The 16,458-nt window shown below is 39.7% G+C and overlaps 1 long non-coding RNA gene across 1 annotated transcript; it reads left to right on the plus strand.

Annotated features, from left to right (window-relative positions):
• Positions 1-3,153: 3,153 nt before the first annotated feature.
• LOC121931032 lies at positions 3,154-14,357 on the plus strand. The gene is made up of 4 exons (XR_006104058.1): positions 3,154-3,222; positions 4,733-4,790; positions 6,957-7,043; positions 14,319-14,357. It is a non-coding gene; the product is annotated as an uncharacterized LOC121931032 (long non-coding RNA).
• Positions 14,358-16,458: the final 2,101 nt, after the last annotated feature.

Consider the following 16,458-nt stretch of genomic DNA (forward strand, 5'->3'; position numbering starts at 1 on the left):
AAATCAATAGGGAACAGTTTTATCACAGAATTGGAATTAATTATTCTATGTCCAACATGCTTTCTTACACTAAATGCTTCCATTAACCCTTGATTCCAATGAAGGCCATTAACATATAGGTCACAACGGCAGCTGATGGAGCTATGAATTAGAACATCTTTGGTTCAAATCTTGCCTCTGTTGTGACTTTGTTAGATAGCTTTAGGCAAACTACTCTCTTCAGCTTCAAATTGACCCCATCTGTAATATAGGGAGATAATAATACTAAATTAATTGACAGGATTGTTGTAAGGATTACAGATAGTTAAATGTTTTACACCAGAGGCAAATAATATTTAACACTTCTTTATTCCAGGCATTTGCTACAGAACTAACTTTCTTTAGCGAGGGTTCTTTTCACACTATGCAGTTGTAGCATTATGATTCTACTTTAACTGCCATGGTTGCATCCTGGGGAATCCTGGGATTTGGAGTTGGGTGCAGTAGTAGAGCCCCCTGGCTGAGAATTGTAAATAACCCTCCCTAAACTGACAATCCTACTGACAACTACCATGGCAGGTAGAGTGGAATTGTAATGCTAGAACTGTATAATGTGAAAAGGCCTGCAGTCCTTTCAACCTCCTTAACCCTTCTCTCCACTTTCTTTTGCACCTAGCTCCTTCAGGCCTCCAGAATGAACTAGGACTGGAACTCCCAGAATCCATTTCATTTACTACAATATAAGAATTTCTGAATACATGAAATAACTATACAGTTGTTGTTGCTATCATCGTCGTCATCATGATCATCTATAAATAATACATACCGTGATTTCACATGGAAATCTCAGTTAGTCCTTTCCCCCCAGCAATTTTTAAAATGTCCCAGCTTCTCCCCTACGTTCTCTATTTCCCTCAGCTTACTTCAGTTACTGCAAACTGAGTACAAAGTGCAAAAGGTGTTTGCATTCCATAAACTCAGCAGGAGGGAGAGAAGAAAAGAAGAGCAGAATCTTGCCCTTCCCTTTGTAGACTGAGGCCAAAGCAAACTGCTGCAGCATCTCCTAGCTTCTCTGTTCTTCCTCATTAGTCACTCTTGGCATCTTGATCACACTCTCATGTTGCCTGGCCACATGTGTCCCAGTTTTCATTGGGGAAAGTTGTAAGTTATTATTATTATTATCATTATTATTATTTGCAAAAGGTCTGTCTATGGCCTGTTACAGACTGCCAAAATAAAGCTGCTTCGGGTCTCTTTGGAGGCATGCTATTTAAATGATGCATGGGTCCTAAGAGTCCGGAGGTTGAATCAAAGCCACACTCCATTCGTAAGCACTGGAGCTTTGGTGCAGCTTCCGGATTCTTAGGATGCATGCATCATTTAAACAGCATACCTCCAAAGAGACCCAAAGCAGCTTTATTTTGGCAGTCTGTAACAGGCCCATAATTATATTTATGTATTGTAAGTGTTTCAACATTTCATCAGTAATAGTCCCATCCACGTGTGGCTATAAATTCTATACTCATCTGAGAGAATGGAGTCACACAAACCCTGATAAAGAACTCATGCGAAAACAGGATTTATTTTTTTAAGTTAAAAAATTAATGAAACAACATGCAAAGAGAATCATGTGCAAAATAAAAAAAGTAGGCATTGTGAAGAAGAATAATGATATGGCCCTGTTGGAGAAAAGCTCCATGATCTGCTTAAAGTAATCATACAAAAGTACAGAATAATCCTTGTGCTTTCCTTTCCATTCATGCTGGTCTCAGGAGGTGCATATACAAATGGTAAATATAAAGCCTATATGCCCAAGGTCAAAGTAAAATAAGGCTTTTTAGTCTGCCTCCAAGACCTACTTAATGTGCTATTGCACATCATTGGATTTTAACTGGTGAACTCAGTTTTCTAGCTTGACTGTATTATGGATTGGGTTTATAGCTGGTCATTAAACCATTCAGTAAATGTCCAAAATATTGTTATAGATTTTGTATCAGATTTCTGTGAGCAGGGCTACCAGTGACTTGATAAAGGAACTGATAACTGGTGATGGGCTGCTGATGTATTGCCATGTCAGTCCATGACAGATAAGAAAGCTAAATGACAATCAGAGGAGATGACTCCTCCAGAATCTCTCCTTCTTACCAGGCTTACAGGGCAAGGTAAACATTTTGAATAAGAGAACACAGCAGAGGCAATATTAATGCTTGTACAAGAGATAAAGACAGCAAGCCTAATCCAAAATTTATTTATTTATTTTTATTAAAATATTCTTTATTACAATATATATACACATACATTTCTTATTGCATACATTACTGAATCTTGCTACTTTCTCTTCCAACAACCCCCCAATCCAAAATTTAGATTAATTTCCCCCACTTGAATACATGAGTTTTAAAGAAAAATGCTGTCTTTGATTTCCATGAATTTTAACTGCATCTGACTTTCTCATCCAAACTGTTACTTATAAACTTTAAAATGTAATGCCTTTTTAATACTTGATTATTGCCTCAAAGACATTTATTATAAGTAACTTCCAACAACTGATGTCTGCCTTTGCTGTGTCTCCTTTTATAGAGAGGAAACAATTGTTTAAAGCAAATTTCAGAAAGGAAATTATTGTTATTAAAAAGTATTTCTTGCAAGAAGCATATGTGGAAAAATAAGCACTTTAGACATAGAACAGAAGCCACATGTTGGAAATTGACTCAACGTATCCTTTAAAATCAATAACACACAATGGAAAAATAGAAACGTGATCCTAATCGACTACGAATTCAAATGCCAAACCAAAAGGTGAAAGATCATACCAATATGACCAGAGAGGGTCAAGACATTTCACAAGAGGCAGAACATTAATGGAAATATGATGATTAACTCTGCAAACCACAGATAATGCTATATAATTCTTTATAGCCTAGATTAAATTGTTTACTGTTATACCTAGTCCTATCAAAGCATGCTTACAAAACGTAACTTTGAAATGAACATCTTTGTGGTGTCATTCCCCCCCCCCATTTTGAATCAGTGTTGCTTTATGATGATGTAAAATTTTAAAGTACACACATTTTCTATTGAACTAGCCTTCCAAACTGAAATAAAGTAGCTGAATGAATCGATTGCCAGGCAGTTTACAATCATTTGCAATCATTTATTTGTTGATGTCTTCTTAGATCTTTCTACAGAAATAACCACTGACAGTTCCTAATTTTTGTCTTCAGGAATATGGAAACCTAGAAGGTAAATACCCAAAGGCTGAATACTGTTTGTTTGTTTCTTAATGTAGAGTGGGCCCTTGGTATCCACAGTGTAACTGTTGCGGATCCCCCAGTGGATATCAAAATCAGTGGATGATCAAGTTCCATTGTCTTCAATGATGGTACAGCCATTCGGCCATGCCACCATTGTCGACAATGGGACTTCGCCGTCCCATCCCCGTCAAAGCCCACCTTGTTGTTTTCATTGCGGCAGAGAGCTGCCTCTTCCTCCTCCTCTTTCTCGCCACTCCCTCCTACTCCTCTTCTTCCTCCTTCTTTCCTGCCCCACTGCCATCGCCTCTGTGCTTCCTCTTCTTCCTTCTTCCCTCCTCCTCCTCCTCTCACTCGCCCTGCCATTCTTGCTCTTCCTCCTCTTCCTCTTCCACTTCCTTCCTGCCCTTCTTCCTCCTCTTCCCCAGTACCGCCTCCACCTCTTACCCCTCACCTCTGCTGCCACTTTTCCTCTTCTTCCTTCCTCCACCTCCTCCTCCTTCCCCTGTCACTGCCACAACTTTTCCTCCTCCTCCTCCTCCTCCTCCTCCTCCTCCTCCTCTTTCCCCTGACTGCTGCCACTGCCACTGCTCTTCCCCTTCTCTCCTCCTCCTCCTCCTCCTCTTCCTCTTCCTCTTCCTCTTCCCTGCTGCCTCCTCCTTTCTCCTCTTCCTCTTGCCCCTCTGTCACTTCCCCTATTCCTCCTTCCTCCTGCTCCTGCTCCTGCTCCTGCTCCTCCTCCTCCTCCTCCAACCCCCCAGAGGCTTGCCATCCATGGATGCTCAAATCCACGGATGGCAGGTCTGCAGATAAGGAGGGCCCACTGTAACAGCAAAGCAATATAAACAATCACAAAATCATTGGTGTTAAAAAATTTGGAATGATCCAAAAGATGACATTTCTCTCTTACATAACAGGCCCTCCTGAAGACTGAGAATAAAAGAAGGGGAGAAATTGCCCCTATCAGGCTCCTGAGGGCACAGCTTGGAAGTAGCACTTCATATGTAATATAGTTACCTGCAACCTGTTATTTTGGGGGATATCAAAAGCAGATTTAAAAATGAATGTAACAAACAGAAACAAGCAACAAGTAGAAACAAAGTTATGTCACTGGTACAATTATTATTTTCTTATTACAGTTGGCCCTTCACATTTGCGGCTTTGACTGTTGCAGTTTGGTCATTTGCCGTTTTGATTAATATGTTCTCTCGAGGAATCTCTAGGTCCTCTGGAACTCTGCCAGAGGTTGACTATAGAGTTGTACTGGAGGACCTAGAGGTTCCCAGAGAAAACACTTCTCTAGGCATTTGTAGGTCCTCCAGCATGATTCTATGATCAATGTCTGGCAGATGTTGACCACAGAGTTGCACTGGAGGACCTTGAGATTCCTAGAGAGGTGTTCTCTTGGGTAAAAATAATTTTTTTATTTAATAAAAAATTATTTATAAATAAAGGTTAATAATAATAATAATAATAACAATAGTTTTTTTTTATATTTGCAGTTTTTCCACATTCATCCCTAATCTCAGTGTATGTGAAGGCACCACTGTACTTTCAAAGGTAAATTTTAAATAGCCTTTAAACATTTTAGAGCTTTTGGAGATTTTTCATTATTTTATCCCATTCTCTTATCATTCCTGTTTTTTTAGTAACAGCAACAAATAATAATAATCAATGCAATAAGTAATGCAAAACTGTAATGAGTAAAAATAGATAACTGGGATGAATTACTTTTCAAAGTACATTTCTGAACTCTCTTCAGAGTGGGTTAGTCACTCATACTGCATCTCATCTTCCAGTAATACATGAAGGAATCTGGATGCAACTTCTTATTGCCAGTGTATCTGGTGGCCACAATTCATTCCCCCACATATTATACCACACACAATATTTTTATAGGGGTTTGTAAATATTTTTCTGCCAAATGCACATACATAACGCCCATGACTGGGAACTGTCCTTTCTGTGTATTGCATGCAAACATGTGCAAAGAACCTATGTGTGCACCCACATACTTAAGCAGAACTTATCCTTACAAGGAGGACTTGTGCTTCCTCCCATGGAAGAGCAGAATACAATTGAGCCTTGTGTGGATGTAGAGTGGGTTTACTCTGTGCTCCATGACTAGGAGAGTACTGCAGTCATCATTTCCCAGCATCCTGATCTGCAGGACCTCAGAAGCCCTTCCACTGGAGAGTTGCCTGGCTGAAAATATACTTTTGGGGAATCAGTCATTAACAACCATCAATGTGCATCCCAAAAATTATGAGCTCACAAATTCAGCTTACAGTCTCATAAAAACTGAACAGCATGCCAGCCAAATTCTTTATGAACCCTGATGCCACTTGGACCCAGTGACTCTATTGTTCTCAATTTGTCAGCAAGATCAAGACCTTTATCTCTTGCCTCCCTGATTTGTCTCAGTTCCTCAGACTCCCATCCTGAAAATTCTGGTATGGATATCTGTTCTATATCTTCTGAACAATGAATTTGTTAAGCTTTTCTGAATCTGTTTTCTCACTCCTGTAACTCTGTTTTCATCCAGTGGTCTGACTCATCCTCCCCCAGGTCAGTTTTCTACTTCTGATAGTGGGAATATGTTCCCCAAAATCCTTGAAGTCATGTTGCCGGGAAAGCAGCCAAAGGGCTGATAAGGCAGCTAGTTCTCAAACAAACAACCCCCTCCCAGCACAGCAAAGTCAGTGTAAGCTACACAGTCCTAGAGAGTTGCAGTAGCTTTATCAAAAGGGATTACCAAGAGAATTGTCAGACGGTCCGAGGTTCAGGGTAACAGATAGGCAGGTCGATAAAGCAGTCCAAGGTCAAGGTTTCCGGGTATTCAAGACAAGAAGCCAAGGAGCCAGAGACAGAGTCTTTCCCCTAAAAGAGTCAGATATCCACTGGCAAAGAACCACACATGCTCCAGGTGCTTAAGAAGGCAAGGAGCTGGCCTTCAGCTGTGCCTGATTATGAAGACGCTTCTGATAAAGCCTCCGAGATCTTCGAAGGCCCTCTCTTTCTGCTCGACGCTCATTGAAGGTAGGCACACTGCCCAGATCCTCCTCCATGTCCACAGCCTCGGCACCAGGCAAACTTGACTGCTGAACCTCTGGAGGGGCCATAGACTCTGCTCCAGCAGAACTAGGGCCAGCCTCTGGCTCCTCCATTACAGGTTCAAGCCCCTGGGGCTCTGGCTCCTCCATTATAGGTTCAGATCCCAGAGGCTCTAGCTCATCCTCTGAGTCCTCCAAGCCATCTTCCAGGCTGGGCATGACATCATGACAGCTTCACTGCTGATCAAAAATGCACATGATTTTAAATTTAATTGTCCCAACTGGAGCAGGCCCATTGAATCATGAGTAAATTGATAAACTGACATTGTAATTTCCATTAATTCAATGAGTCTGTTTTGGTTGGGACTAGCAATTGGATTCAGACAAAGGCAGCTGACAGGTGGAAGGTGTATCCCATTGTCCTCATTCAAGCGCAGTTACAATAAACATTGAATTCTTGGATGTAGAATAGCTGTACCTCCAACCATCATGAATGTTTTCAAGATCTTACACCTGTTTCTGTCAATCTCACTTAGGGAAGCTTCATTATTTAAGGAAGGATCATACCATAATATTCTGCTATCTAGTGCCATACTGTAATCCAATATATAACTCCTTTGCTTGGAGTACTCATAGAGAAATCTATCTTCTACTCTAAAATATTTTTACCCAGGTGGATCACCAGCATGTGCAGCTATCAGATTCCAGGCACCAAAGCAGTCAAACCAGAAGATGTTTCCAAAGCACCCCACTGTGACGGGTTGTTCTGTTCCCATTTGTTTTCCAGCACCAATGATCCAAGCTATCCAGAAAGTTCAGATGATGGCTGATAAATCAATACCTTTTGGGAGTTCATATATCCTTAGGCACTGAGGGAGAAGTACATGTCCATAATAGGAAATGCAAACAGAGGGAACATTACATTTCCTGGCCCTCAACAGTATGAGCTTTATCACACTAATGGGCAAATGCGATTTAAATGAGAGTTAAACTAGAGAAAACCAGGAAATGCCTGAAATTTATCACATGACTTTTCCTGGTTTTCTCTAGTTTAACTCTCATTTAAATCCCATTTGCCCACTAGTGTGATAAAGCTCTATGGTTTATCCACTATCACCAACAAGTGCTCAAACAGTGTTCAGTGTGTGGCTAAAGAAAGAAAGTCAACAAAACTGCAAAACAAATATGCCAAGACTGAATTTGTGTAGTATTTATTTACTAAAGATTCTCATTCTCATCCTCCACATTCCTGCTTTCAGAAATGGAAGCTTATAACAAACTAATAAAACAAATTTATTTAGAAAAGTTACATTAAAAATACAAATGCAGCAATTAAAAACATAAACATACAGCAAAAAGAGTTTAGAAAGAGACATTAAAAGCTTATGGAGCTGTTATTAAGCACCAAGAGGGATAGTAAAATAGGGATAGCTGCACTTCATTTGGTAAGATTCCACATTGCTACATTTTTGCAATTATCTGAGTCCAGTGATTTTAGGCCATCAAGTGAACCCAGCTCTGAATAGTCATCCTTGGAATCAGCTGGATATTTAAAATGATATCTGGTACAACATATTCCAAATAGATTTCAAATGGTTAATTGGTTTCCACTCAAAAAGAACACCAGGAGTGAGCTTTCAAATGTGTCATTCTGAGGTCAGCTATACACACAGGAGGGTACACTTTAACCAGAGTTACTGGCACTTACTCTAGACACATCGCAATGCTCCTGTCCTCTTACAGCCCGATCCTAAGGGGCCACTTAATTTGCTATAGTACAAAGAGCCACTGCAACTAAAGCATCATCACCATCATATATGGACAGAGCTGTGTAACTTTGTTCTGCTTGCCATTTGAAAGTCCCTAAAGTCCTATTAGTCACATCCTTCTAGACTCAGGGGATCCAACGCCAGGCTTACAGGATTATTACAGTGATACCATTATGAAATTTAGGCAGTGGTTCACAGGACTCATTGCATTCTTTCTGTTTACCCCATGATTGCCCATCAGTTATACAGTCTTGGAACATTGAGAAATTGAAAGTCTTTCAGCATCTCTTTTGCCAGCAAGGGACCCTCTGAGTTCATTTGTGAGCTTCCACTTTTTTCTTTCTTTCATTCTCCATGTCTTGAATAGGTGGAGATATGGACACAAATAAATGGGATATGACTCCTATTCATAAGAATTGGAAATCCCAGAGAGGAAAAGGGTGAATGGTAAGCCTCCATATTATAGCTGCTGTCAAAAAGAGGGAAGAGAAGGCAAGGAAAGTGGCTGCCAAACAAGAATGAAAACAGATAACAAAATAAACAGGGGGCAAGACAAAATTGCCTTAAATTTAGCAATACTCCTTGGTTTTGAGCCACATAAATTACTAGCAAATTATCAGTTATTACTTGGGTGGGCAATAATTATGTAGGACAGAGCAGTCTTCAATAATAGATAACAATCATCAATAATTTAAAAAGGCCATCTATAAAATGATGCAGCTCAGCACCTGGGATGACTGAACTGAAAAAATGATGGCACCTATTACAAGTCTGATTGGATCGTAACTGTCACATGATCAGGAAGTATTGAGCAATTTGTGAGAGTGAAGGCTCACTATTCTCTCTAAGGGGCACAATAGCTTTAAGACTGCCACAGCAAGAGAGCAACCCACACAGTTTCCTTCCTACATTTCCAAGCGACAAGTAGATTATAGATGTAAAAGCACATTGATGTCTATGCTGAAATAATTGCCTGGGCATTCCATCTACAATGTTGCAGTCATATAAATACCAACAAACTGATTCTCAGTAACAAGAATGAGATTTTGACCTTGAAATTATTATGACAAAGAACTTTGGCTCCGTTTATACATTTTAATTAAAAAATGAATGCAGATTGAACGTTATGTTCCTGTGAAAGCATTTCTGTGCTGTTTTATAGTTTGGATTTAAATATTGGCAACTCACAACATGTGTGGACACATAGGGTTAGATTTAGGACAGATATAACAGTATGGGAGTGTAAGTAGAAATTTCCATCAGTAATGTTCTTCCTACAGAAGTCTATTACAAGATCAGGACTATTGAGATATTTGAACAAATAGGGAATATGATACAGGAAGGGAATTAACATTATCATCTGTTAGTGTTGAATATATGTGTCTGTTTAAACCCAGAATCAATTTTAAAGATTATTAAACAAGTTGGGGGAAATAAAATAGTATGGATAATAAAATACCGTATACCCAATTCCACCCTGAATTCTGATTTATAAAATGACGTAGCCTGGCTGTGTAATTTCTTGCCACAATTTATCAAGCATCTTTTTCTCCTGACCACTCCCTATTCTTTAGTGCAGGATAGCTAATTCATTGGGTAATATTTAACTTATTTGTTTTTAAGATTTATATCCCATATTTGTCCCAGAAGGAATTCAAAGAAAGTAAATACTGGTAGCTCCACTAGCTACTTGCTGTTGCAATCCACCCTTTTCATTGTTGTAATAAAAATGACTGACTTCATCTCTGTCTTGCCCATAGCCACGACATTTCCATGTGTTCCTGGACCTCAAAAGCATGCCAATAGCTAGATCCAGGTCTCAACAATGCCATGTGAAGTTGTTCAGCTCATCCTAGTGGCACCAGGGGCCAAAGACCTCCTTCTTTAGAATCTCATTGGTTTACCATGAAACTTTGGTGGGATACTATTCATGAATCTGCTCAGGGTGCTATCTTGAACAGCAGTTGTTCACTGAACTCTTGTCCTGGGCTAGGGATTCTTCTAGGCCAGCACATATTCCTGAAATGGAACAGCAGCAGTGTGGGGGATAGTTGCTTGGCCTGTTGTCTATAATTTCGGTTGCAGTTTGGGTCTGCTATGAACTGCCACTGTGTAGTCTGCCTCTGCACTTTCAGGACACCCCCTTAGCTAATGCTTCCTGCCAGGGACACACATTATTTTTGCTGTGACACATAACATATTGGTAATTGTATTAAATATATGTCAACTATTCTGGGTATATGCAAAACCAATATGAGATTGTATTCCTGTGTGGTGTTTAAAAGCAAGCAAAGTATAAACAATGCTAATTAAAAATACAGATAAAAAACTGGTTAGAAATTCCCCATGTATCTTTTTTCTGTTAAAATAAAATCACATCTAGAAGTACTTAATTAAACAGCACCAGCTAAAATTGTGCACAGCAGGCACCAAGCATAAACCAGTGGTTCTTTAAAGATGAGTTCTTGGAGGAGTTGCAAGGATACACCAGTTGGATCTAAATGGGCAGGTTTAAATTATGACTAGAATCCTGAATTCCTAACAAGATCAGCCCTATCTCCAGATCAGTTTGGCCCCAGTTTGACATTATTTGGACAAGGAAGAGGGACTAGGCAATGTGCCTCCAACAACACATAAGAAATGCCACATACACTGAGGGCAATAGATCATGTCTGATCTTGGAAGCTACCTATGCTCAGGTCTGATGTACATGAGGTGTGTGTGTGTGTGTGTGTGTGTGTGTGTGCCTTGTTTTTTTCCCAACGTATGGCAATCCTAAGGCAAACCTATCATTGGGTTTACTTGGCAAGATTTATTCAGAGTAGGTATATATACTACACACGCTTCCATGCCACCAACCTGCAAAGATGCCAGCCGCAGTTGCAGGTGAAATGTCAGGAATAAATTCTTCCAGAACACATCCACATAGCCCAAAAAACCCACAGAAAACCATAGGTATAAATTGTGACAGTGCTATAAGTTTCAATTCCCACCCCCAACCACAAATTCATTTCGGTAAGAGCTCACATACTCCAGCCCCTGGAAAGCCAGTGCCAGGCATATTGATAGGCTCACATGGCAGACTCATTTATAGCAGCTGCAGCACAAAGGAAATTATCACATAGGAAAACAGGTGCGGATTACATGCAGTTTGTATCCATCTCTGATGGATCTTATCACATTGCCCTATGCCCAGGCAGTAGAAAGCTTGTATGCAACCCAGGCTTCTCTGGGGTTTTCCCATTCTTGAAAAGCTGCAGGAGAAGCCTGGGTTGCATACTGGCTGCCCACTGCCTGGGTACAGGGCAGTGTGATAAGATCTGTCAGAGATGGATACAAACCACATGTAACCCATCCCTGTTTTCCTGTGTGACAATCTACAGTATAAGGTTGTTCTATCTCTGATTCTTTGGGGCCTTGTCCCTATTTGCTAGATTTTTAAAATGTTTGTCACAATCTTTTTTTGTTATTTCTTGTAGTCTGAATGGAGTCATGTCCATCTTGACATTGTTTTGAAGTTAAGCTCATGTGTTCCTGTGTTTAAGATCTGTGAATGAATGGCCAATAAGCTGACTGTATATTGACCCCACCTAACTCTATGCTCATGAAGCCAACAAAATAAGCACTGGTCTGTGAAAGTTTAGGTATTTTAAAATTACCTAATTAACATTTGGAAAAAATATATTATTGAAGGGGGGTTTTGGCGGGTTGGTCTGCAACAGCTACCCTCATGTTCTATAGGAGATAATAGATAACAAATGGGTGGACTCATATAAATATCGGGATATGTGGTTTTGTGAAACTATAAGCTGGAGGGTCCAAGAAGAATATACTAAATCCAAAGCAGAACAAAATGTGGGAGAATTAACCTACTTCTTTTTCACTAGGGGAGAAAAAAAATATATCAGCAGCTATCTGTGTTTTTAAAGCTAAAATTGTTCCACAGATACTTTTTTGGTTTCCTCTCACTAAAAGATCTCTTGAAGGAATTCAAAGTCTCTCTTTTGGTGTCCCCAAGTATGTTGCTGGATCTGCTGTTTACCTGGAGTCTGGCTTAAGTTCCCTAAAATGTCTGGCTTGGACTTACTCTATTCACTTTTGGCTCCTCTGTTGCCTTATGGCTAACTCAAACCCCCTGGTACCCAAGACAATGTCAGACTCCTTCAAATCACCCTGAATGAAGGCAGTGGTGTGTAAAATCACATCAGTAGAATTATCTCCATCTTATCTTTTATCCATGGACCTAGATGGGGCCAAATCAGATATCAAACACAGGTTAACAGATATTGATTTTCAAGAGCTACAAGGTGCTGCAAAGAGATCTTGATCCCTACAACTGCTGGGTTTACCATGCCCTCCTTATCAAGATAGAATGCCTTACTTAGGCTGGCTAAAAATCTCAAAGTAGAGAAAGGCTTTTTACTTGAAAAGATATAATAATGTCCTCCCATCTAGCCTATTAACTGGAAATTAAAAAAAAAAACTCCATTGAATAAGAGATGTTGCCCCTGGGATGATTATGAGATAGAAACCACATTGCTTGTATTTTTCCACAGCAGTTTTTACCAGTGGGCCAGAAAACATCTATTATATCCCACCATACAACATTTTCCTGGGTGCTCCCCTGAGTCTCTTGTGGCCATCTTACTCCAGGGCTCTGACAAATCACTCATTAATCAAGTGCAAAATTTTTAAACATGGCTGTTTTAACCAGATGATCCTTATCTATGCAATTTGAACTCATGTAACATATTATATTAATAATTATTGGTTTAACTTAACTATATCTATATTTATATTGTTGATCTGAAATGCCTTAAAGCACTGTTTTAAAGTTTATTTAACATGCTGTTTTAGTGGTCTATTGACTGTAATAAAGTAAGGTTTGTTTGGAACAGCTGCTCTCTCCTTTTTTTATAGATACCAACAGCAATGCCAAGCTGCTTGAAAGAGTAGGCACAGGAAAGCATTTTTTCTTTATTTTATTTTATTAATATCCCACCTATCTCCCAACATGAGACCCAAGGTGGCTTACCCCTTAGATTAAAACAATATACAGCTAAAATCAAATGATAAAAAGTGTTTAAAAATTAAATAAGCTATTCAAGTTAAAACTTCACTATTTTGAAATGGAACAAAAGCATTTTAAAACACAAAAGTACAAGAAAAGCCCCTTCTGCACAATTAATTGCCAAGTGTCTGCTTGAATAAAATGATTTTATCTACTAGTGAAAGAAAAGCAGAGAGGGGACCAACCAGGCCTCTTGTAGCAGAGAATTGGGAGCACCCACCCTGAAAACCCTCTCAGATAACATGAGTTTGTTCACCTGGCTATCTTGAGCCAAAATGAGATAGACTATAGTTAATGTATCAGCTTTTTTTAATGAATATGCTGGGGTCTAGACTGGTTGCAACAGTAGTTCTCTTCCTGCAGAATCCTGATACAGTATTTTCTGTTTAACTTGGTCTAGTCAACTATTCTTGCCAATTCAACATAAGTACATTTGTGAATAGAAAGTGGAAGCCCATTCTAAGACTGATGCTTCCACTGTTGAAACTCCTCTTATAGCATTCTGCAGCAGAGGAGACAGGGAAAGTCTTCAAATATTTTCACTCCAAATGTGAAGGGAAAGCCAGGATGACAGTTCTATGATATGTGAAAAGAACCTGAGTGACAGTCTAATGTTCTGTTAACAGACAAAGCATATTGTTATATCTGTTGCTCAGTGGTTTCTCTTCTGGGCACATCAAAAGACAGGAGAGATACACATGAAGGTTTGTTCAAAATGGCTTTGTACAAAAGAAGAAAGCCCTGAAAAGATTTCACAGTTGTAAAAATTCTGACTTGCACTATGGTGCACTTGCACTGTCCAAGCTCTAACTTCTGTTAAAGGTGGGGTAAATGTAGAGTCAGTGTAGTGTGTTGGAGTGTTGGACCACAACTCTGGAGACCAATATTCCCAGCCCAGCTGAAACCCACTGGGAGACTATGAGCAAGTCACATGCTCTCGGCCTCAAGGGAAGGCAATGGTAAACCTCCTCTGAACAAATCTTGCCAAGAAACCCCCATGATAGGTTTGCCTTTGGGTCACTATAGGTTGGAAAGCACCTTGAAGGTGCACAACAACAAATGTACGTAGCAAGTGTTTAAACACAAAACAAAAAATGTGAGAGAAAGTCATTACTGTACTGCCATTTTTCTCATTATCATCTGTCTGTGAAAGATTATGCTTTAGCTTTCTGAAGACCTTTTCTTCTATCTGCAGATGTTATAAAGTGTATTTTACTGGTTCAACTGATATAGCAGAAATAATCGTCACTGAGTTTCACGGTGCCTACTCTCAAGTGATTATACACAGGTGATTGCACAAGATTACAGTCATACTCCATAAATGTAATTATCAGATAAATAGTTTGTTTTCATAACTGTATTTTTAGTGTAGAATTTATAAGTAGTGTTTTAGAAAAGCAGGACATATAAAATCCCAGTCACATTGCTGAAGATTTTCCTAACTGCCATATGCACTTCACAGCTCTTAGGAATTGACTCAGAATGTGCTTACACTTGTTTATGCAAGACTTGGTTAAGAGTCTAAAGTAAAATGAAGATTATCACTACTTTGAATGCTGCACGTTGCTCAGAAATGTAGTACTCAGCACCTGTTTTGTACTTTGCAGTCAGTCAGAGACTACTACCATGTCTTTATCAAAGGCATCCATGATTTACTCAATTTCATATTACCAAGACACACTTCTGAATGAAGGAGAAATAACTAGACAGTCAGGTTTAAAATGTTCCCCTGCAGGCTCTTATGTGTTATACTGTATTGTGTCCATTCATTATTGTTCAAAGACTATTGAGTTTGCCACATTTACATTTGCAGACCTTAAAATGAGCATCCCAAAAGTGAATTTCAAAAACAGGGCAAGCAACTTGGCATGGACACACACACACACACATATTCTTAGATATTTGAAAATGTGAATCTCGGGCATAAACAGGATTGAGCAATCAGATGACATGAATCATAGAGTTGGAAGAGACCGCAAGGGCCATCCAGTCCAACCCCATTCTGCTGTCAGGAAATCACAATCAAAGCATCCCCGACAGATGGCCATCCAGCCTCTGTTTAAAAACCTCCAAAGAAGGAGACTCTACTACACTCCGAGGAAGTGTGTTCCACTGTCGGACAGCCCTTACTGTCAGGAGGTTCCTCCTAATGTTGAGGTGGAATCACTTTCCTGTAGCTTGCATCCATTACTCCGGGTCCTAGTCTCTGGAGCAGCAGAAAACAAGATTGCTCCCTCCTCAGTATGACATCCCTTCAAATATTTAAACAGGGCTATCATATCACCTCTTAACCTTCTCTTCTCCAGGCTAAACATACCCAGATGCCTAAGTCGTTCCCCATAGGGCATGATTTCCAGACCCATCACCATTTTAGTCACCCTCCTTGTTGAATTGTGGTACCCAGTACTGGACACAATATTCCAGGTGAGGCCTGACCAGAGCAGAATAGAGTGGCACTATTACTTCCCCTGATCTAGACACTATACTTCTATTGATGCAGCCTAAAATCACATTGGCCTTTTTTGCTGCCGTATCGGACTGTTGACTCATGTTCAGTTTGTGGTTTACTTGGACTCCCATATCCTTTTCACACGTAGTTTCATTCAGCCAACTGTCCCCCATCCTATATCTGTTCATTTCATTTTTCTGCCCTAAGTGCAGTACCTTACATTTCTCTGTGTTGAAATTCATTTTGTTAGCTTTTGCTCAGCTTTCTAATCTATTCAGGTCATCTTGAATTTTGATCCTGTCCTCTCAAATATTAGCTACTCCTCCTAATTTGGTGTCATCTGTAAATTTGATAAGTATGCCCCCAATTCTGTCATCCAAGTCATTGATAAATATATTTAATAGCACTGGGGCCAGGACGGAGCCCTATGGGACCCCACTGGTCACTTCTCTCCAGGAAGTATTTCATTTTTGAAAAAGGTGGAGTACATACAAAAATCCACAGAGCTACTTGATTTCAATGTGGCAAAGATCATCTGCACAGAAGGCAATGTAGGCACATGTGTGGTTTGTGGTTTTAAAAAAACCTACACACACTATTTTCATTTTTCAGTGCAAATTATGGGAGCCCAAAGATTCACATTTCCAGATCTCACTTTGGATTCAGTACATGCATTGGGTCAGACTGGGTCTGAATGGACTCAGGATCCAAGCTGAGTCAAGAGGTCTTGCATATTCCTGCTTATAATATTCTGCACAAGCTTTTGAAACAGAGCATGGATATCTAAGGTTATGACAAGATAATGCCAAGAGTCTTCTGAGTCACTTTGGGATAAGTGGCAAGCTTTATTTAGGCTTTAGAGCAAAACTGATATGTAATAACCTAA

The sequence above is a fragment of the Sceloporus undulatus genome, chromosome 5, assembly GCF_019175285.1.
Source record: "Sceloporus undulatus isolate JIND9_A2432 ecotype Alabama chromosome 5, SceUnd_v1.1, whole genome shotgun sequence".
Classification (NCBI taxonomy): domain Eukaryota; kingdom Metazoa; phylum Chordata; class Lepidosauria; order Squamata; family Phrynosomatidae; genus Sceloporus; species Sceloporus undulatus.